At 45.3% G+C, this 24,133-nt stretch overlaps 1 protein-coding gene across 1 annotated transcript in view; it reads right to left on the bottom strand.

Annotated features, from left to right (window-relative positions):
• Positions 1-24,133, bottom strand: part of HS6ST2 (heparan sulfate 6-O-sulfotransferase 2) — a 234,208-nt gene that overhangs the window by 197,771 nt on the left and 12,304 nt on the right. The gene's annotated exons all lie outside the window — the stretch shown is intronic.

Here is a 24,133-nt window from a genome sequence, read left to right as displayed (position 1 = left end):
GGCGGGCAGATTTTGCCTCCTTACCCAGAAGGCTTCTGGAGTTGGGTTGGGTAGTTTGGGGTCAGACTCCAGGAGCCAGCAGGCAGGGCAGATGCTTGTCTGAGGGCCTGTGGGAGCCGGGAGAGGCTGAGCCAGGAGCGTTGCTGTCCGTCACTCTGAAGCGCTCTGCAGCAGGTAGTGATGCTGCTAACCCTCCACCAGGGGTCATGGGCAATGCTACTGAGAGCAAGGGGAAAATAACGTCTTCTGGGTTAACTGTCTGCTTGGAATGCGGTTTGGATTTTTGCCCAATTCTTTTAGTTCACTTCCTCAGTCAGCGCGATTCTTCAGCTCCTCTGTGAATGTGGGAATGGGGAAAGAGTCATTTCTACTTGGTTGTTTTCAGTTTTTGTATTTTCTTGTAACAGTTTTCTTTGAATCTGTTCACTTGTGAGTTAACTGACTGGTTAATCCGTGAGCTGGCTGCCTTGCAGCGCTCCACAGCAGAGGAAGAGCCTGCCTGGACTCCAACCGAGGAGCCCTACGAGCAAGTGGAGGGACGGTTCAGACTCAGCATATGGTGCCGATTTGATGATCAGAGGCACAAACTGAGACTTTGGGGAACTACATCGGAGCCGTTGGGATCTCTCAGTCTCTTCTTATTGGCTACGTCTACACTGTGCATTGTTGCACAAGAAGATATGCAAATGAGGCACAGTGATGAATATCGCCATACCTCATTTGCATACCTAATGAGCCACCATTTTTGCGGAAGGGGCTTTTGCGCAAGAAGGAGCTGTCTACACTGCTCCTCCTTGAGCAAAACCCCCTCTTGCGCAGGAACGGTTCTTCCTGAAAATAAGCAGCAGAACGGCTCCTCCGCAAGAGGGGGGATTTGCGCAAGAAGGAGCAGTGTAGACAGCTCCTTCTTGCGCAACAGCCCCTTGCACAAAAATGGCAGCTCATTAGGTATGCAAATGAGGTGCGGCGATATTCATCATGCCTCATTTGCATATTTTCTTGCGCAACAATGCGTAGTGTAGATATAACCATTGTGTTTGTGTGGACTGAACTCTTCAAATTTTACTTTTCGTTTTCTCTTTATTTAATGTTTACCATAACTGTGGACGTTATCTGTGGGTTATAAATAGCCGTGTTATGTTGTAAGAATTAGATTATTATTGGTTTCTTCATAAGATTTTATGAAGTTAATTAAACAAACTCATTTCTTTAGTTTCTTTTGAAACTTGAATGTAGGGAGGCCGACACGGGGCAATCCTTGCTGAAATTCCTTACAGACTGAACTCCGGGTCTCCAGTTACTTTCTGTGGGAGTGGCAGTGAAGTCTAGCGCATCCAAGGTTACACTTTCGCAGTGGTCGGAGCCCTGAGTCCCTTTCACTGGAGAGCGGGGGGTGGGTGGGCACAGTCTGGGCAGCCCTAATGGCCCGAGGCCCCACCATTCCAGGGGCACGGAGCTGCCTCCGCCCACACCATGCCTCAGGGCCCGCAGTGGCTGATGGCGTCCCTTTGAAGCTCGAAGAGATTGCCACTATCCCGCGATGCAGACGCTCGGCCTGCCAAACAATCTCAAGAGCATCTCAGTTCTCCAGGCAGATAGGTCCCGCTCCATTTTGGGCCTGTTGGATAAGTCTGTTCTGCACCACGTCACTGTGTCGCACCACGTACCAACGCCGCGACACACCACAGAGCACAATGACTATTTTTAGTTAAAAAAAAGAAAAAGAAAGCAAGCACCATTTTTTCGTTTTTAAGTTGGGAAAGCAGAAACGTCCCTCCTCTAACTCCAGAAGCCGGAAACACCGCGCAGCACGTGCCCCGTAAACAAAAACAAACAAACAAAAGATTTCCCATCAAGTAATTTAGCAAGGCACCTGCATGATCAACATTAGGTTGTTTCTTCAAGTCTTACGGCTGGATCAGCCCCCGGCTGTGACTGGTTTCAAAGCAGAGGCGCCTTCTACACAGGGTCGGGGTAACGGGATCTCTAACCAAATACTTCCCCCCATCCAAAAAGAAGAATGTGCTACATACAGCCCTTATTAATGATGATCCTGCATTTCAGAGCTACCCAAGCCAGAAGCTAAAATACCAAGAGGCTTCTGCATTTCTCCAGCAAGTTCATTATTCTGTCTGAATGCATTTCGTGTAACCCTGGTCCGGGTGAGACAAGAGCCGAGGAAGGAAGTCAGGTGTAATTACTGCTACTGCCTGTCAATCCAGCTGACAAGATCATTACTCATCAGCTCCAGACTGGTGGAGTCAGCCTGCAGGAATCCGTCTCCTCTATGTGGCTTTCTCCCAGTCAAACCTGCATTAGAACCACTGCCTACAATCAAAAAAATCCACTCCCCCAACCACACGAGGCCCAAGAACAAAACACCTACGAGACAGAGAAGGAGGGAAAGGAATTATGTAGAAAAGATGAAGTTATTGCAACCCCTGTGAAGAAGCAATTAGCCACGTGACTTGCATGAAGACTATTAGCACGGAGACAGTGGCTGACAGGTGTCCATCAAAGTCCACGAGAAAAGGATCACTCTTCCCCAAATGCTCACATTAGGCACTCAGCTATTAACAGTACCCCCGGAAGTACTAGAGAACGCATCTGAAAAAAAACCCTGCAAAAAATAAATAATCCTAGTAAGAACGGCCATACTGATCCATCCAAACCAGTATCCTGTCTGCCAACAGGAGCCAATGCCAGATGCCCCAGAGGGAGGAAACACAACAGGGAATTCTCACGTGATCCCTCCCATCACCCACTTCCAGACAAACAGAGGCTAGAGACATCTTTCCTACCCCTCCTGGCTAATAGCCATTGACACTTTTCTTTCCCCCGCTTCAGCCTGCCAAACAATCTTCAGAACATCTCAGTTCTCCAGTCAGACAGAACCCGCTCCACACAGCCTGTTGAATTAGTCCACAGTGCCCCGTGTCACCATGTTGCACCATGTATCTGTGCCATGACAAAGCACACAGTGCAGTGATTGTTCTTATGTCTCAAAAAAGGCAGAATCACTTTTAGTTATAGACTCATAGACTTTAAGGTCAGAAAGGACCATTATGATCATCTAGTCTGACCCCCTGCACAGTGCAGGCCACAGAATCTCACCCACCCCTCCTAGAATAATCCTCTCACCTATATCTCAGATATTGAAGCCTTCCAATACTTTGAAGACTCCAAGATGCAGAGAATTCTCCAGCTGTGATCTGTGCCCCATGCTACAGAGGTAGGCGAAAAACCTCCAGGGCCTCTGCCAATCTCCCCTGGAGAAAAATTCCTTCCCGACCCCAAATATGGCGATCAGTTAGCTGTTATCCTTTCATCCATTGGCTAGTCAGGTGAGGTAACAGCAGCGTGATTGCATATAAAATGCAAAACACGTCTACTGTACACAACAGTCATCGTCACAATCCTGGCTCTTAATTTCTCTACCTTTTCCCTTATATCTAATGCATTAGACACTAACACATTAGAAAGCAGGTCTGATCATTTATTCATCATCCCTTTCCTTTACCCCCCTAACTCGGTTAATATCATTTGGATTGCTACAGTACTTGAAAGGTGATTCATTCCTGCAGGACTATTCCAATGGAGATATACTTGGGAAGGGTAAACATTGGCTACCAGTTGTACGTTTGACCACCAGCCAAAAAACAACAGCAATGACTCAGGAGGGGGAACAAAACACAAGAGTCTCGCTGAATGCAAACCCCTGAGTTTCCAGCTGGGATTTGCTTTTTCCAGACTGTATTTCTTTGGCGTACTGCAGACATTCAAGAGGCTGCCAAGTGCTACTTTCATGGACATATGCCACAGGCTAAAGTAGAATGAAAGGGGACGGATAAACTCCATCATTTCCTAAAAGTTCAGGCCCAGAATTCAAAATGGATTATGCAGAACAGCTCAGTCCATTAGGAGTCTCTGACCTGGCTTCGCCAAAGAAACGCAAAAGCACAGAAGACGTGAGGAGCTTGCGTAAATACAGAACTAGGAGATCATCTGGAAAAACCATTAAGTGTAGCGGAGTAGGAGGAGGTAGGAAAGCAAAAGTGGTTTTATAAAATCCCCATTACTTAGCACATGCTTTCTTTTAGCACGTGAGTTTCTCACCGCAAGTCTTGATTGCACACGTGCGTTAAGTCTCGATTCCTTCCGGCAACAGAGCAGAGGAAGTCTCCAGTTCTCTCGTCAGAAATGTTAACGCGTTACCAGAACACGCAGCATCCCAGTTCAACACACAGCGCGTCGTCTTCACAGCGAAGCCCAGAGCTGTCTGGAGAACTCTCACATATCCAGGATATTTTGCCAGATAGCGCGTGATGATCACAACTACAATTTTGCAGCTTACTGATGTTGTGAGATGGTACGCGGCATTTGGTACTGCCACTCGACGCAAAGAACTGAGGGGGAAGCAAGACATGAGGAACATCCCAAATCACTCCAAATGAGGGGTTCATAAGAACGGCCGTACTGGGTCAGACCAAATGTCCATTTAGCACAGTATCCTGTATGCCAACAGCGGCCAATACCAGATGCCTCAGAGGGAGGGAACACAAACAGGTAATCCTCACCTGATCCCTCTCCTGTCATCCATTTCCAGACAAACAGAGGCTAGGGACATCTTTCCAACCTATCCTGGCTCATAGCCATTGATGGACCTAACCTCCCTGAATCTATCTAGCTCTTTTTTGAACCCCGTTAAAGTCCTAGTCTTCACCACATCCTCTGGCAAGGAGTTCCACGGGTTGACTGTGCACTGAATGGAGAACAACTTCCTTTTGTTTGTTTTAAACCTGCTACCTATTCATTTCATTGGGTGACCCCTAGAGTTCTTATATTGTGGGAACAAATAAATAATCTTTCCTTATTCACTTTTTCCACACCAGTCATGATTTTATAGACCTCTATCATATCCCTGCTTAATCTCCTCTTTTCAAAGCGGAAGAGTCCCAGTCTCTTCAGATGGGCCCTATTCCAAACCTCTAATCATTTTTGTTGCCTTTTTCTGAATTTTTTCCAATGTCAATATATTCAATTTTTCCGATGCCAAAACAGTCACCAAACAGCATGGTCCTTTCTGAGTCTAGCTCGTCAACACACCCCATCTGAACAATTTTCCTTGAAGCTTCTCATCAGAGGAACGTGTCCCGGCTTTCTAAACGATTTCCCCCCGTTCCCAGGGTCCTTCTCCAGCCATCCTCTCAGCCTCCTTTGCCTGTCTCCCCCGCGGCTGGGAGTTACCGCTCAGTCACGCCCACACGACTCCTTCACCCTTCCCTGGAGAGCTGCTTTCTTCAGGTTCCTGTCTCCCAGCATTCCTTGCTAGCCCAATGTAATAGGCCATGATACAGCTCGGTTATTACGAGTCCCACTCGTATTTCTCAACACGGCAAAACTCACCATCTTACACAGTCATTTCACAGGACATCATTTGAGCCTTTGATAGCTTTGCTTCGTTACACAAACTCGCCCATCGTTATTATTACATTTCAGAATGGAAGCTCCTTCGTGTTTGTCAATGTGAACTTTTCAAAGGTTAACGTCAGTGGGTTCCCATCCACGAAGAACAGGCAAATCTGACTAATATGCTTTAGGCAGTTTAAATGTACGGCTTTCAGCTATCCATATGCATTAACTCACTTACCTAGTCTGCTCCAAGAAGTTTTAAAGAGACAGACCCTTTCACAATACCTTTCTACAGTAGACTTCCGATAATCCGGAACCTATGGGACCTAGGTGGTGCCAGATATGCCGGACTATCAGGAGGTACTATAAACTGGTTATATATATACACACTGTATACATTATATACTGTATATAAAGTGTTCCTAACCCTTTTTATTGTACATACTGTATACAGTATACTGTAATGTTTTAGTTTTTTTAAGCCTTTTTTACCCTTTTTGCTCAGTTCAGCTGCTGCCGCTGTTACCTTGTGACTCATTTTTTGCCAAAGCTCACTCACTAGGCTCTTGCCATTTTGATGCCGGACTATCAGGAGTGCCGGACTATTGGATGCCGGACTATTGGAGTTTTACTGTACATTTAATTACTTGGAAATTAATTTAAAAAAAAAATGCACTTGAAGTACCCCCTTAATTATATGAGGTGGGATAAAACCCTGTAGCTCTAACTTATTGGTGTTAATGAGAGAAACACAGAATGCACAATAATTATCTCTGACCTTATGTGCAGTGAGATAAAAAATGAGCAGGTTAAAATTGCCTCCGAGTGTGTGCGTCTTAACTCTAATTTGAATATAGGTTGATGGAGCATGATTAAATCGCAGATTCTGTAATTAGGAAGGCTTTACTGGAACAAGATCATGTTAACTTTAGAACAGCAGGAATTTTTATAAAATGTCGCTGGGAAAAATCAAGCTTAAAAAAGCCCTCATTACGAAAACACTGTTTTGCCATTCTTCCACAAATCTTTATAATTTACTTTTGACTCAGTAACTCACTAAAATTAACAAGATGAAATTATTGTTTTGACAGGTCCCAACACTGATGAACAGATTTTCAAATCACGAATACAGCCTCACCTCATTTATCCCCCTCCAGCTGACAGTTGAGAAGTGAATCATTCTTTCCTTCTGGCTTTTTTCTTTTTCTTTTAACATTTTATCAAATGCTACAGGGAACGACGATCTTCAATTTCCCGTAGTAATTTCATAAAGTGCCAAACTTAATATTCCTTTACACTTTAGCAAAATTAAGTTCTGTAGGAAAGTAAACATTTGTCTAGCAAAATTCCACCATTTTGGGCCATCTGTTCTCTTCAGCGCAACTCATCCATAACCAAGGAAAGCAGACCTATGGGACATAATTCTGTCACTGTGATTGCATCTGAATTGGAGCACCGGATCAGCACCTCGCGGTTTCTTGTCAGGACATAAGGTTTCCTTGTTATTCCTGTTATTCAATTCAACACTGTCAACTTAGGAGCGAAGAAGTTATTTCAGCGGGCTAACGCATTAGAAAGGCAATTTCCCCTCGCTGGATATTCACATCTCCACCCTGACTTGATTAGCCTCATTAACACAAGCAATTCCTTCCCTGCCTCCATTGCTTCCAGTCCAATTCATCTGAGGAAGTGGGTTTTACTCCATGAAAACTTATGCCCTACTAAAAGTGTTAGTCACTAGAGTGCTACAGGACTCCTTGTTTCCATAAGAAAAAATTAAGTGCCCTTACAGAACATAAGAGATCCTTCTACTGTCAACCATTTCCTGCCTCTGACAAACAGAGGCTAGGGACACCATTCCTATCCATCCTGGCTAATAGCCATTAATGGAACTAACCTCCATGAATCTAAGATCTTTTCTGAACCCTGTTAAAGTCCTGGTCTTCACAACATCCTCTGGCGAGGAGTTCCACAGGTTGCCTGTGCACTGCATGAAGAAAAGCTTACTTTTGTTTGTTTTAAATCTGCCACCTATTAATTCCATTTGGTGACCTCTAGTTCTTATATTATGGGAACAAGTAAATAACTTTGCCCTATTCACTTTCTCCAAACCAGTCATGATTTTATAGACCTATGTCATATCCCCCAAGTCTTCTCTTCTCTAAGCAAGGCCCAGTCTTTTTAATCCCTCTTCATATGGTACCCGTTCCAAACCCCTACTCATATTTGATGCCCTTTTCTGAACCTTTTCCAAAGCCAAAATACCGTTTTTGAGAGGAGACAACCACATCTGCACGCAGTGTTCAAGACGTGGGCGTACCATGGATTCACACAGAGGCAATAAGATATTCTCTGTCTTACTCTCGATTCCTTTTTAATGATCCTAACATTGTGTTTGCTCTTCTGACTGCCGCTGCAGTTTTCAGAGAACTAGCCACAATGCCTCCAAAAACCAAGTAAGTGGAACAGTAGTAGCCAGGAGGTTCCAAAGAGGCTGGAGAGAGGCTGTTCTCAGTAGTGACAGATGGCAGAACAAGGAGCAATGGTCTCAAGTTGTGGTGGGAGAGGTCCAGGTTGGATATTAGGAAAAACTATTTCACTAGGAGGGTAGTGAAGCACTGGAATGGGTTACCTAGGGAAGTAGTGGAGTCTCCATCCCGAGAGGTGTTTAAGTCTCGGCTTGACAAAGCCCTGGCCGGGTTGATTTAGATGGGATTGGTCCTGCCTAGAGCGGGGGGCTGGACTTGACCTTCTGGGGTCTCTTCTAGTTCTATGATTCTATGATAAGGGCAGAGGCGGATATAGGGCAGGGCGTATGGGGCGGCCGCCCCGGGCCCCACGCTTCAAAAAGCCCCGCGCATGCGCCGTGGCGCCATATTTGGGGTCGGGAAGGAATTTTCCTCCAGGGTAGATTGGCAGAGGCCCTGGAGGTTTTTCGCCTTCCTCTGTAGCATGGGGCACAGATCACAGCTGGAGGATTCTCTGCATCTTGGGGCCTTCAAAGTATTTGAAGGCTTCAATATCTGAGATATAGGAGAGAGGATTATTCTAGGAGGAGGTGGGTGAGATTCTGTGGCCTGCACTGTGCAGGGGATCAGACTAGATGATCATAATGGTCCCTTCTGACCTTAAAGTCTATGAGTCTAGCCTCCACTAGGGATGTTAAGTTGCGATTAATTAGCTAATCGAGTAGTCGATGAAAATTCCGTCAACTACTCGATTAGTCGAATGGGGGAGGCGGTCCACTGGCTACCCCCACTGTTGCTCTGCAGTTTAAATGTTGTAAGAGCTCATGCTGGCTCCAGGGCCGCTGCAGCTCTGCCTCTCTTCCCCCCACCCCCTCGCCCTCGCACACTGGGGAACCAGCTTTTAAGCCGGCTCCCCCCAGCAAAAGAAAAGCACGTGCAAGATTCGTGCGGGACAAGGAGTATCTCTGGGTACTGTATTGTGATAGTTTGTGTCTCTTTGAAAGCACGGCCGCCCCAATAAGCACAGAGGCAGAGAGAGAAGCTCTCAATACAGCGGAGACCCTGAGAGAAAGCTTAGAAGGAGCTCTTGAGCTGGATGCAGGCTAGAAAGCAGCTTGGAGCTGTGAGCAAAGAACCTGGTTCTTGGATCCCCTGCTGTATTGTGGGAACCAGAGCTGTGGACAGGAGTAACAATACAATTTGCATAGATCCTTCTTACACGCAAGCCATGGGCTGGCAAATTTATTATGGCACAATAGGAATGTGGGGAAAACGCAAACCCACGGCTAATGCCTGCTCTCAGATACAGCTGGGCAAGTCTAGGGGAACTCCACGGTAGTCGATGGAGTCTGTCGTCAACTAAAGAATGAATCTGACTCATGGGACAGAATCGGAATTGTAGGGCTGGAAGAGACCTCCGAGAGGTCATCTGGTTCAGTCCCCTTCACTAAAGATTACCAGAGACATATGTAAAGATCTAGAAAGGGATGGGGACTGTGGCTATTATATTAGTCAATTCCTTCCTAGAGTCCCTATATCGAAAACACTCAGGATACAATCCTGAACCTATGTAGCACTTTAAAGACTAACAAGATGGTTTATTAGGTGATGAGCTTTCGTGGGCCAGACCCACTTCCTCAGATCACGAAAGCTCCTCACCTAATAAACCATCTTGTTAGTCTTTAAAGTGCTACATAGTCTTGTATTTTGTTTCAGCTACACCAGACTAACACGGCTCCATTTCTATCACTATCCTGAACCTATGAATGTCTACAGCATGTTTTGCCACATCAGTAGGACCAACATTTCTCTCTCAAACTTTAGTTCAGCTGGTCCTAAACCACAGGCACGTTCTTCAACGTAAGGAAGAGATACAGAGGGATGGAATGACTACAGAGGGACCGCTCTTCCCTGCTCTACACACACACACACAAAAGGCTGCCAAACACATTCATACCAGCTGCTACCACACACATACAGCTATCGGGGAGGGGAACGGAGAGCTCACCTCCAGCTCTGGGTGCAATGCTTCTTCTAAAAATCCGACCACCACAGCCTAGCTAGCTGCATGATCTGAAATGCAACTCAGGAGCATTAATGCCTTTGCCGGCAGTACAACACTGTTATAATAAATAACTAGCAATCAATCCTGAACTAGCGCTCCGGAGACGGGAGTAACCTGTCTAGACCATCGTGGCATTGACGCCACCTGCTCCGGAGCATCTGATGGACGTGCAAAATAAGTTTTGCCTGGCGTTTGGTCCGGCTTGTTGTTCGAAAGGGCGCAAGGGTGTTATGGAGAGTCGAGAAGCCCGCTTTTTGGGTGTTGCAGATACACTCTAGCTCAGGGATGGGCAATAATTTTTCAAGTGGCCCTGGACTGCCCCAGGACCTAAAATGGAAGGGGTGGGGCCAGAATGCTTCCGAGCTCCCCCACCCACAGACCATGACTGGTCTGGGGGAGCCCCTTTGCCTCCCCCTTCCCACTATACAACCATGCCCCTAGCAGGTTAGGAAGAGGCTTCACATGCTCCCCTGCCCCAAGGCCAATCAAAACTTGAGGGCGGGGGAACGCATGAGGCTTCTTCTGCCCTGCCCCTGCTCTGCGAGGAGCGTGCGGCATATAGAAGAGTGCTCCATGCTCCCAGCAGGACAGAGGAAACTTTGTGCGCTTCCCCCGCCCTCATGCTCTGATTGGCCTGGGGGCAGGGGAGTGGCAGGGCCTCCACGGGCCGGATCAACCCGCTCGGTGGGCTGGATCTAGCCCACCAAGGCCCTTTTGCCCACCCCTGCCCTAGCTAGTCACACCTCCATGGGTAACAAAGGGGGACATGAGAAAAAACAAGTAGGCGAAGAGCCAAAGGGGGAGGGGTAGCTCAGCGGTTTGAGCATTGGCCTGCTAAACCCAGGGTTGCGAGTTCAATCCTTGCAGAGGCCATTTTGGGATTTGGGGCAAAAATGTGGTACTTGGTCCTGCTGTGAGGGACTGGACTCCATGACCTTTCAAGGTCCCTTCCAGCTCTAGGAGACAGGCAACCTCCATTTATTTATTTACTAGACTCCAACTCCAGGAAATGAAGAATGAAACCAACAGGGGAAGAAATCCCTTTGGGGACATTACAAATACAAGGTTTGAGGTAAATCTCTGAAGCCCGCTAACTCCGTTTCTCCACACAGAACCATTCGATGACACTTTGCTCCCTTGCGAGGCTACTGGAAGGTAAGACTCAGTAAGTGAGGATAAGGGACTCTGTAATGGCAGATAAAGCGGCACACCTACTGCCTGAGGCTAGGGAAGCGTAGAACTGCGGAGGATTATTTACTATTAATGCATACTAGGCTCTGCCTTTGTGTGCTGTAGTCAGGAAACAACAAGCAAATAATGAACCTGCAGAAGAAACGACAGATCCTGTCAGCTCAGCACCAAGAATCCCCGTGGCCTAAGATGGAAGACGTCCCCGGGGAAGGGCAGGGAAACAAACGCCTGGGCAGAACAAGCTGCAGCTGGTGAAAGGTAACCGAAGCCGATGCTAGAGACAGCGATGCCAGCTTGCTCTCTGTTGAAGAGGTGGGGGAGGGGAATTGTTGGGTGGGGGGGCTCCAAATAATGTAGCTTATGAGGAAGTTGGGAAAGCATCTGTTGAGGAGCCCTGTGAGGTAAGGCCGTCCCTCCGGCCTGCTTCACTAAGCATTTAGCTACAGGCCAAGGGGCAAGGGTAAAATTACAATTTACCCTGCAGCCATGAAACAAGCTACTGTATCATTGAAACTCACATTGTCCCTCCCAAGAACAGGCAGCGAGCCAAGGGACAGCGGCGCACCAGTTACCCCCGCGCAGGGCGCGAGCAATGCGAGATGACGTGAACAACTGCCGCTGCGAATGCACAAGCAACAGACGGACCAAGGCACCAGGGAGCAAACGTCTCAACCCCGGGTCTCTCCACATTCTGACCAACCAAGATCCCTCCGTGCCGGCGTCTTGCTTGCTGACAAGATTCCAGGTCCCAAATAAACGGCGGCACCCCATGCCTCCCAGCGAGGCGCCTAGCGTGGCACTACTTTTGTGTCCCTTCGGTTACAATCTTATATTTCCCCAAAATTCGTAAGTCGTGTAGCTTCCAGAAGAGATGCCACACACGGATGCTAGGGCAGTTACTTATTTTAGTTCTGGACATCCAACACTCCAGTCATCTGAAGAAGTGGGTTGTGCCCACGAAAGCTCACGATACCATCTGCATATTTTGTTAGGCTTTAAAGTGCTACCAGACTATTTGTTGTTTAAGTTTTTCCCATCCTACAGTTTGGCTGTAGTGGCAAACCACCACCCAACCAGAGTGTTTACCGAGCAATGGGGTTTCTTTTTTGAATTATAAAAATTAATTTTTAATGTAACTTATTTTATTTATAAATGTATTATTATTTATTTAAATGATAGGAAAATTTTCTTTTAAACAATAAAACTGTTTAAAATGAAATCTGAATTTACTACAGGTTGGACTAGAGAAGTTCAACAACACCCATAGGCCGTCACGATTTGAGTCAGCCAGAAGTCCACTTATGGCTGTGGCCAAGTTTCCCGCAGTCCCACAAAGTTTGTTCACAGCCTCCAGTCCTGGTTCTGAGTGTTCTGTGCTGTTAGTTAGCTCTAAAGTACCCCCAATGTTTTCTAACAGCCCAGTAAGCAGGGGCAGGGTAGCAAATTCTCTGGTTCGGCCCCCATCAGGTCTTGAGGATGACGGACTAGAGACATCCAACCTGTACAATATATGTCAAGGCCTCAACTTATTATAGACTCAAACATTTGAATAAAAAAATAAATATGTTGAGTCCATGAACCTCTATGAAAAACTGAGTTAAAGGCTTTTTTTCTATAGAAGTAAAAAAAAAAGGGGAGGGGGGAGAGGAATGCGTAACTTTTGAGGTCAAACTTTATAAACACAGCAAAGTTGATCCTATACGAACGTGTTTTTGTTTAAAAAGAAATAAATACATAGAAATACAAAATAAATATAAATGAAAGATAATGTAATACATATAATAAAGAATATAAAGATAATGTAATGTGATAAATTGAAATGTAACTTTTGAGGTCAAGCTTTATAAACAGAACACAGATGATCATATACGGGCTTGTTTTGTTTTAAAAAATAAATGTAAATGTTAATGTAAATGTAAATATAAATATAAATAAAATATGCTGTTGTGTTCATTTAATCAAATTCTAGGTACCATCCTAACCCCCCGAGACATAAATCACAAGCAAAACATTATCTAATAAATAAACAATCACATTCACCATTTTCTAACATACTAAAAGTGTACAATTAGTAATAATTTTAAAAATTAAGCTGTACAATTGCTTAAATAGACGTACATAATTAGAGTCCTAGGTAGCATAAAAGATGCACCAAATCTAGAGTCAAGGGTGTACTTAGTTGTAAATCACCACGTTCCAATGGTACCATGAATGAGAATGCACCTTTCTTTAGAAAATAACAGTGAAGAACAAATAGAAATGTTGATTAAAATTGATGTTTTAGATTGAGATCTTCCACTTGGTGATTTAAATCATTGTTTAAAATCAATCCCCCCAGCATCACTGATAAAAGCCAGAGCCTAAACTTTCTCCTCCAACCTGGTTGTTCCCAAGGCTTTTCCTGCATGACCTTTCCACCCCAGGCCCTTGCCCTCTTGGCCAGGGAATCGTTCTTTTACTATGAGCCGTTATGTGCCGCATGGATGTAATGAGATCCACCGCCAGCCGGACCCCGCTATTATTACATTGCAGGGCTCCACCGTCTGACGTCAGGCTGCTAGAGTCTACCATGGTCACAATATCCAGAGAGTTAAATGTTTGGGGCATGACTGCACTGGGGAAAGGTTTGTTACAAGGGGAGGCAGAAAACCCAGCCCTAACCAATGCAACGTAGGACTGTCAAGACTAAGTTAATCCTTCGACCCTACTAACGTCATGAAAACTCCCTGAGACTCACACGACAGCCTCAGAAAATCCATATGGCCGCAGAGTTCCCGTGAGATCCAACATCAAAACGGGCACGTGTCTTCAACGAACGGAATCTCCCTTGTAACAGAGAGGCAGAATGAAAATGCCTAGTGGCCCAAAGGAGAAGGGGGTGGGAAGGGAAGAACTATGGACTTGTATTGCCCATGCTCGTTGAAAGAGTTTTGACAAACCATTTGGACTCGTGGGTGCCTCAGTATATCCATCTGTAAAAAGAGGCATGGTCATAAATACTCCACAGGGATGCAGTACTAACTTCTTGGCCTTTCTAACCATCTGAAAAACGTGGAGCGGTGGCAATGGTAAGTGCAACGTATTAATAAAGCAGAACGACATTCACGTGGAAGTCGCTGCTCTATTTCCAAGCCGTGATTTGGGCCGACTTATGACAACACACACTCCGGTACCTCGAGTAGGATTCCACGGTATTTCACTTGCTTAATATTGCCGAGTTGCTGGCAAATTCTTTAGCTATTATTCAGTCAATGGCTCAAAGCACTCAGCAGAGCCAGGAATTACCAAGTTAACGCTATGACCCCTAACCTCTGACTCGCCTTTCACAGTCCTGCGGTGGGCGTCTCCCTACTGAACGGAAGCCAAGCGGAAAGCAATGATGTTGCAAGCTCGTGTTCCTCTCCGAAGGATCCTCCCTAGTTTGCATCTCTGTCCGGATGATTGTGCGGATGTTACATAGATGCAGGCTTGATTGCCATTTTCTCCAGGCTACGGACAGATGGTAAAGCGGTGGCTGAGGACTGGCTGTGTCAGGGTAACGCTGTCTCTCTGTAGTCAGAAGCAGCTTGTTAGCTGGATGGCCAGTTGCTGGAATGGGCAAGGAGAAGCAGTTCCTGCAGTGCCCGCTGCCTCCGGAGTTAAGGGGTGCTCAGCCCCCCCAATGCAGCTTACCCAGGCAGGCCCACAGCCCCTGGTTCTGCTAGCTCTCCCCAGTCAGAGGGACATGGATGCAGACGCTCGGAGCGTTTACACACTTGGCTGAGTTGGGGCCATCCCGCACTTGCTCCCCGAGCCACGCAGAGACTGGGCATCTGAAAGCCACAGGTCTCCACCCTAGAACCCTTCCTCAGGTAAATACATGGCCATGGGCTTCCCACGGACACGGTGCCTAAGCCAAGCCTGTGCAGACGGAGACCCTCAGACCAGCGGTTTGCAAACCCGTTCTTTCATGACCCAGCGGAAGATCCTTGATGCCCACAACCCAACATACTTTGACTGGAGTGTGGGCCCAGTGTGGGGCTGAGGAGGAACAATGAGGTGTTGGAAGGGGCTCTGGCTTTGGGGGGCAGAGGGGGTTAGGGGGGCTGACCTCAAGCGGCGCCCGGCCAGCTGTGCAGCGGGGGGCTAAGGCGGCTTCCTGCCTCTCCTGGCACCGCAGACCATGCTGCCCCCAGAAGCAAAGAAAGGCTCGTGCTGCTATCGGGGTGGTAAAGCGTGAGCCCGTCAAACCCACACATTACAGCCCTGTAATGCTATTGACGGACACGGAGCGCAGCCTCGGATAACTGCAGCCCAGGCTGCTGAGCAAACTGGCACGAATCCATCTGACGGAGGGTTCTTTTATGCTGAACTCGCTTCACATGGGACCCCCATATATATTCCCCTTCACCTCGCCTGCCTCTCAGTTCATCACCCCATCCTCTTTCTCCCATGTCAAAAAAGCATAGGCTTTCTCCCGAGCATAGGCTCGGCGGCAGCACCAGAACGTAGCAGAGGATAATGCGTCGTTGGTTATCGCTAACGGACCTGCTCCAGAACCAGCACCGGTTGTAACCAGCAGCTGTCCTATATATCGCCCACTCAACTTTTCAGTCACAAAGAGAAGCACAAGACAGGCCTAAAAATTCAGTCGTCATTGGCATGGGGAGCAGCACTGTCTAGTGCACAGAGCACGGGATGGGAACACAGGAGAACTAGTTTCAGTTCCCAGCCAGTCAGTGCCAGAGCTGGGGACATCAGCCACGTCATGGCCCTTGCAGTGCCTCTGTTTTCCCATCTGTAAAATGGGGATAGTGTTACCAAACGATCAAAAAAGTAGAAAAAGGGAATAAGGAAAAGTTATTTACATATTTGCACAATACAAGAACTAGGGAGTCACCAAATGAAATTAATAGGCAGCAGGTTTAAAACAAACGGAAGGAAGTTTTTCTTCACTCAGCGCACAGTCAACCTGTGGAACTCCTTGCCACTGGATGTGGTGAAGGCTAGGATTTTAACAGGGTTCAAAAAAAGAGCTTAGATAGGTTCATGGAGCTTAGGTCCAGGATGGGTTGGAATTGTGTCCCTAGCCTCTGTTTGTCTGGAAATGGGCAACGGAGGAGGGATCACGTGAGGATTCCCTGTTGTGTTCCCTCCCTCTGGGGCCTCTGGCATTGGCCACTGGCAGCAGACAGCACACTGGACTGGATGGACCATTGGTCTGACTCAGTACGGCCATTCTTATGTTCTTAAACGCCTCTATACAGCCCTCTGAGAGCTGTGTGTGGAAAAGCTAGGGATTATTAATCCGGGAGGAACTTCGGGCAGAAGCTAGTTCCTCTCCACTTTGATACGGCTCTAAATCACTCACTCTAAGCAAATAAAACTAGTGTGAAAGGCACAGGGCAGCCATCTTAGTTTTGCATTTTGCGGACCTGACACCTGGGAACCTCCTTCCTATTATCCAACCCAAGCCAGCAGACCTTCTGTCAGACGCATGAGCAGGTTCTAGTATCTAGGTTTGGTTTTTTACTGCCTTCTCATGCCCAAAGAAGCCATTTATGACAATCAATGGCATCTGGTCTTTCCATAATTCCTGAAAGGTGGAAACACCACGTTATTTCCCCAGCAGAAGTGGCTGGGAAGCAGTAAGATCCCATAAGAAATTTTATTTCTTACCAAATTCACTTTTTTATCCCAGGCATCTCTGCTATGAAACCTGCCAGCATCAGATGCTCACTCCAAATGCTGGTAGGCGTATATTGGGAAACACAAATACAACGTACCACCTCTCTGTTAGTTCTGCAACTCTGCAAGTCTCCATGCAGACTACTGCTCGGGAACAAAGACTTTTACTGAACTTGCTTTTAAACAAAATCCTTCCAAATATTTACCTCAAACCATTTATACACCATTTAATACTTGCTGGGTCCGTAGCAGTGTTACTATTCATTGTAGTTGCACCTATCGGTGCGACAGAAATCGGCTTCTCGTTGTGCAAGGCCCAGTGAAAACAAACACAATGGCAGACGGATTCCATCCCGAACAGCTTACAAAGTCAACGGACTACACCGTAGTCTGTGGACCAAACAGCCACTTGTTGGGAGAAGATAGAGACTTACTCAAGGTCATGCAATAGGTAAGTGATTGAGTGGAGAAGAAAACTCAGGCCTATCCAGCGCCATTCTCTGTCCAGTGCCACACCCACTAGGCCACCCTGTCTGCCCTACAGTTTGGCACCAGAGGAAGAGATACCAGCTGTAGTCTAAATTCAGTCGTCCTTGAACACTCTGAAAAGACAGTCTCATCACTGGCACCACGGAGTCACTTACGCCAACTCTCCTAGGCTAATTTCTAGTCAAAACTAGCTCTGTGCTCTTTCCCGCATTTCACTGGTTTGACACATTCCCTGGTCATTCCCCGTCTTACGGAAGTTGGAAACTGCAATTAAATATATACAGAAATGGCACTTTTAAGGTATCATGCAAGGTAATATTGTTTCAGAAAGCCACCATGGATTTATACATTTTCAGCACTTGGTTAACTCTTTTACTCTTTATGCAGGTGAAGACTAGTATTGATTCATTTAAATGGGAAAAATAAAGTCTTACACATAAAAGAAAACCCCACTACTTATGTTTAGAGGGCTGTGACATGTCGAACAAAGCTGGGGAATCAACCGGAGTTTTCAACCGAGAACCAGTAGTTAAAGGAACAGCAGGCAATCGCTGCTGGTATTAACAATGATTTATTTTAGTATGTGAAAGCTATTTTAGTATTTCAGTCTAGTTCATTTTGCCTTTCAGGTTTTTTTGTTGTTTTTTTTGGGCACATCTCACTCAGCCAGGGCGGGATAAAAATATACTGCTGAGTTTCACACTTCGTTGCACCTCTCTAGTCCAGCACCCTCGGGACCTGTCCGGTTCTGAAAGAAAGAATTTGCCGGATCACAGGAGGTCAATATTGTCCAACATTTCCACTACTTACTGGGCTCTGAGAAGACATTTAGGGGTAAATTAGAGCTAAATAACAACACAGAACATGGAGAGCCGGGCCTGGTGGCTAGAAACAAACTTTATGGAACCGTGGGAAACTTGGCCATACCCATGAAAAGTGGACATCCGGCTCACTAAAATCACACCGGACTACAGATGTTTCTGGATGAGATTGTTCTGGACTGAAAAGCATTTCCGGAAAAATCATTCAACAGAAAAGTTTTCCGTTAAAAGCATTTGCGGAAAAGCATCCATGGCCAATCTAGACGCGCTTTTGCGCAAAAAAGCCTCGATCGCCATTTTCACGAGCGGGGCTTTTTTGCGCAAAACAAATCTCAGCTGTCTACACTGGATCTTTTGCGCAAAAGGGACTTTTGCCCGAATGGGAGCACCACAGTATTTCCGCAAAAAGCACTGATTTCTTGCAGTAGGAAGTCAGTGCTTTTGCGGAAATTCAAGCGGCCAGTGTAGACAGCTGGCAAGTTTTTCCGGAAAAGCGGCTGATTTTCCGGAAAAACTGGCCAGTCTAGACACAGCCGAGAGGTTCAACTTGTACTTTCACTGTGTGTGTCCTGAACCATAGGTGGGTATATGCTTCCCAGATTAAGTAGACAGAACCACACTAGCACATGCTACAATAGTTGTGTAGCTGTGGGGGTAACACAAGCCATAGTTCAGGCTAGCCACCTGAACACAAGCCTGCCTGGACCGCTGGGGGCTACTTCGGCACCATTATTTTTAGCAAAGTAGCTCGAGGAGAGATAGCAGATCTGTCTATTCGTGTTGGAGACCATGATCCCAGCCATAGTGTAGACCGGTGGTTCTCAACCAGTTACAAAGAGGTCTTCCAGCGAGAACATCAATTCATCTGGAGATTTGCCTAACTGTGCAACAGGCTACAACAAAACAACTGGCAAAGTCAGTACAAACTAAGGGCATGTCTAACCTATACCCCTCTTCCGAAAGAGGGATGTAAATTAGACAGATCGAAATTGCAAATGAATCCGGGATTTGAATTTCACACGCTTCATTTGCGTAATGGCAGCCGTGCGGTCTTTCGGAAACGGGTATTTCAAAAGTGAAACCGCTATCTTGATGCGGTTGTTTTGGGGAAAAACCTTCTTCGAAAGAACCGTAATGCCTGAAAAAAATGAGGTTTACCGGTTCTTTCAAAAAAAGGGTTTTTCCCCCCCAAAAGAACTGCGTCTCAACGGCAGTTTCACTTTCGAAAAGCCCTTTTTCAAAAGAACGCGCGGCCACCATTACGCAAATGAAGCATGGGAAATTCAAATCCCGGCTTCATTTGCAATTTCGATAGGTCTAATTTACATCCCTCTTTCGAAAGAGGGACGTAGTATAGACATAGCCTGTGATTTCCTCCTGTGACTTTTCTGTACTGCTTAACGTACTATGCACTGAAATGAAAGTATAATATTTATATTCTAATGGGTTTATTTTATAATGATATAATAACAATGAGCAAGTCAGCAGTTTTTCGGTAACAGTGTGGTTATGACCTGCTTGTATTGTTATGTCTGATTGTCATTTTTAAGTGAGGTGAAACTTGGGGTACACAAGACAAAAAGTCAGAGGCAGTAGTGCAGGGAGGCAGGGGACTCGTGTGAGTGGGGCTAGGAGCACACTGGCTGCCGGGCCCACCAGTGACTACTGAATAGTCGTGTCACCGATAACACCTGCTCGGCACCCTAAAGTCAACCAACACAGGATCGGGATCTTAGTTACTTAGTGTTCTCTCTTGCAATCGAGCCCATGACAAGTGAACGGTGGTCCTTAGTGTATTATTGCCACGGGGATGTGGAAAGTCATTTCATGCTGGTTCCCAATGAAGCACAAAAAGCATCATGAAGAACATATTTGTTCACACCACAGGAAGCGATCAGGCCTGGAATGGACCAAGATTACTTCAGGGAATAGCTTTTCCCAGAAGGCTTTGCAAGGAGACGACAAATACGGAAGGTATCGAGAATGCACAGATGAAGCTTCTCTGCCCAAAACTTGCAGCATTTAAAAAAAAAACAGATGTAGGTTTTCTACCGAGTTTATTAACATCCCCCTCAAACAGTTACCAAAGGGATTTTGTCTTGTTCAATTCCACAACAAAACAAGGTGATGTGAAAGAAATAGAATTCTAAGATTTCTTTGGCTCTGATCACAAAAAAAAAAAAAAAACCCACACCAACTTCTATAGCATTTTGCACCAATTATTTGTTCCCTAACGCAAGAGATGGCCTAGGAAAATGAAACAATACTACAGAATTGCACCTCCAATCTTCGGCTATTTAGACCACAGATCTCGTTCAACAAATCGGATTGTATCCCACGGTATCTTAAAAAACGAGTACAGTATCTGTTTAATCTCTGCGGGAAGCCAGGCAATATTTTACTCACCTTCTACCAAATGGAAGAAGTGACAGATTGCTCTTCAGGCTACTCAGACTTCCAAGAGCATCAGAACCGAACAATCCTTTTGATTGTAGGAAATTAAGAGCATTGCTACCGAGATCTCCTGAAAGGTATCTCTTACGTAGCACTTTTACAGAGATGAGCCAGGCTGGTTAAAGCTGCAATATTCTCCCTCTGTGTGCTGCATATATTTAGTTCGTATCTCATCAAAAATAAGAGTGGCTGGAAATAGGAAAAAAGTAAGGTTTTGAGTCTCATCTTAATGAATCTTATGATACGTAGGTCTCTCAGCACCTTGCTAATGATTTTTCAAGGCATTTTCGAATGACCGGAGAGTTCCCTCAAAGCTCTAAACATGCAAAACAGATATTTTCAATGAATCCCATCTTTCGAAGAATAAATTGCTATGAAGAGTCAAATTAGAAAACAGGCGGAGGTGCCCTTATAGACTAATCTAATAGTCAATGGAAATCCCATCAACTATTTGATTAATTAAATAATCTAAATTTAACATCCTTAACATTTGCTAATTGGCATTAACTCAAGCAACTGGCTTTTACACCTCTCTAGTCTGACACCCTCAGGACCGGACCGGTGCCGAATTAATATTATCCAGAAGCATCACCAACACTGTCACTGTTTACTGGGCTGTTAGAAGACATTTAGGGATAAATTAGATCTAAATAACAGCTCTAATAACAGAACACTGAGAGCCAAGGCTGCTGGCTGTAAACAAACTTTACCGCAGGAAACTTGGTCACACCCATGATAAGGGAACATCCAGCTAACTAAAATCATACTGGACCGTGGATGTTGCCAGATCAGAGAGGGTCAGCCTGTACCATCCAAAGAGATATGTCCCCAAATAGGGATGTTCATTTTAGATTAGTTAATTAATCGAATAGTCGATGGGATTTCCATCGACTATTCGGTTAGTCTATAATGGCACCTCCGCCTTTGAACTATAGCAAGAGTGCAGTGGGCTCTTGTACATAGATTAATTAATCGAATAGTCGATGGGATTTCCATCGACTATTCGGTTAGTCTATAATGGCACCTCCGCCTTTGAACTATAGCAAGAGTGCAGTGGGCTCTTGTACATTTCAAAAGCAGAATCACAGCAGAAGCGGTGTGAGCAAAGACTGCTTCAGTCCCCGCTCGCGCCGTTTCCCACTGTGCCTCTACCTCCTCTGCCTCCGGTGGAGACGATGCTGGGGAAAACAAGCCAGCTACCCCCAGCACCGACTCCTGCTAGAAAATACCGGCTTCTGACAGAGGCATCAAGAGGGGGAAGGGCGAACAACTAGTCACAGCACTAGTTGACTAGTCGCTTACATCCCTATGCAGAAAGAGAGAGTGCAAGAGACCTACAACCGTGTCAGTTACGATTTACCAAAGATCTTCTCACCTTTTCAATAAACAGCCAACAAAAATATTAAAATATTCGGCCTTGGGATTTCTATTGGAGAAGACACGCCGAAGGGATTAAATATACAATGTTTGTTCCAGCAATATAAACTTACATACTAAAAATATTGCTGTGGCTTCCGAGTCTCACATTAGTGAGCGTAATTATCTTTCATTAATTTTACAGAGTGCTCATAGTGGAAATTAAATCATTTCTTCATGTCTGCTTAAGAAGAACTTTACTAGGTTAATCATTCAGAAATACCAGAGTCTGCTACATATTACTCATCACAAATATTATTCATTTCAAGAACGCCTGAATAATTCGGTGCAGCCCTATTACTCTCAGAACACACTGTACAATTGCCAGCATCAGCAAATCAATCTCAAAAATAATCAGCACGGGGCGTCTACGACCTCAAGATTCTTCCGCCCCCCCCCCCCCCAACGGAGAAATCAGAACAACAAACAGCTCCTTTCTTACATGACAAAGGCAAAGCACCAAGCCCAGCCTACTTCTCACTACTGTTTTATCTGTGCCGTGCCCTTAAATCCCCAGAGCCAATAGAAATAAGTCCAGGTATCTTCGGAAATCTTTTGTGTTAGCAGCTTCAATGGGCAGGCAGCTCACAATCACATTTTATAATTAGAGTCAAATCCTTATTCAGGCAGGAATCCCATGAGAATTCCTCCCCCGTACATTTGGCTTATAATGGAAGCCGACCCGTAGTGGCTTAAGGCAGAGTCCTAAGACAGTTTTGGTTTATTTATTGCTTGTGTCTTGTACAGACATGGGAGTCTTATATCTCACTCAATCCCCTCAAAGGGCAATTCTTATTACCATTTAATGATCATCTTGGTTTTTATCCTTCAAGTATTAAAAAACACGGCGCAAGGATAATTCCAAATGAGGCAAAATAGCTTCCTGGACTAAGAATAATCTCTATTTAATGAAACAAAGCAAAGATAACATGTCTGTAGTTCAGGGGTTTGATAAGAAACTAGCCAGTTTTCTGCATTCTGCCTTCCTGGCCGGTTTAGAAAGGATTCCAGCCGGCGAGTGTGGTAACTGTGACAGATCGGACATTATAGAAATAAAGAAACACAATTGGAGCTTTAATCAGCATGTTTCTGCTGCTGACAGCGTGTTCTCACGCCGACTTGAGCAGCAGATTTTTGTACCATGACTCATTAGTCACTTTAAGAAAGATTCCAGCGGCTCCAGGAACCTTAAGAGAAATTAGACCCAATTAGAACAGTTGGACTGAAAAAGAGGCCAAAATCTCAGATATTTTCATTTTTTCCTTCATCTGAGATCATTCAATGACATTATCTGACAAGAAAGAACATTATCAAAGTAAACACTATAAAAAGAGAGAACCCTCACCATAACATTTAGACAAGTTCTAGGAAACTTAAAGGAATACTAACAGGTGTCCGGTTTTGAACTGGACAGTCCAGTATTTGAGCTCTCTGTTTGGGAAACAAATTGAGAAAATATAGATGAGAAAATAGAAGTGTCCAGTATTTTCTAAATAAGATGTCATGTAGATTGTGACGTAATGTCAAGTGTGTTCGGTATTGTTGTTGAAACCATCTGGCAATCCTAACAAAGAGAAGAATATGTTTAATTGCACTGTATATATTGGTTAGAACCAAGTTAGTTGTATCCACCATGCTAGAAAAAAGGTCCCACGATTCAATAAAGCACGGGGTTGAAAACAGGAATCCACAGATGAGTTCCTTGGCAGTATTCAGTGGACTTTTTAACCAGGCTCAAAGTAGCTTTGTTCCACGATTATAAGCAATTTTGGAAAACTCTATTCCCCAATTTGATTTCCTGCAGTAGATTATTATTCCACTTTTGCGGAAAGCTACAATGATCTCTAGGAGTTCATTTGAGCTGATCCTGTCCTGCAGTACTGTCTTTATTATTACAGTTGCTGGAGAAAGTAAATTAATGCCGGGGATTGCACACAGAGGCCTAATCCATTTGATGTAAATCAATGCACTGCACATCTAAATTGCTCTGCTTTCCTTCAGAAAAGTACATTGAAGTGATTCATTAGGCATTGAACTGTTCACAAGAAACAGGCCAATTCTCCAAGGCATCCCAGTGCATCCCGGCTAGTCAAATTTAAAAAGCAATCAAACCTACTAATAAGTCCCTTTTCCCAACATTTACATCAGCG

This window comes from Pelodiscus sinensis, chromosome 13 (genome assembly GCF_049634645.1).
Source record: "Pelodiscus sinensis isolate JC-2024 chromosome 13, ASM4963464v1, whole genome shotgun sequence".
Classification (NCBI taxonomy): domain Eukaryota; kingdom Metazoa; phylum Chordata; order Testudines; family Trionychidae; genus Pelodiscus; species Pelodiscus sinensis.
Note: the sequence above shows the minus strand (reverse complement) of the source record. Positions and strands in the feature narration are given on the sequence as shown.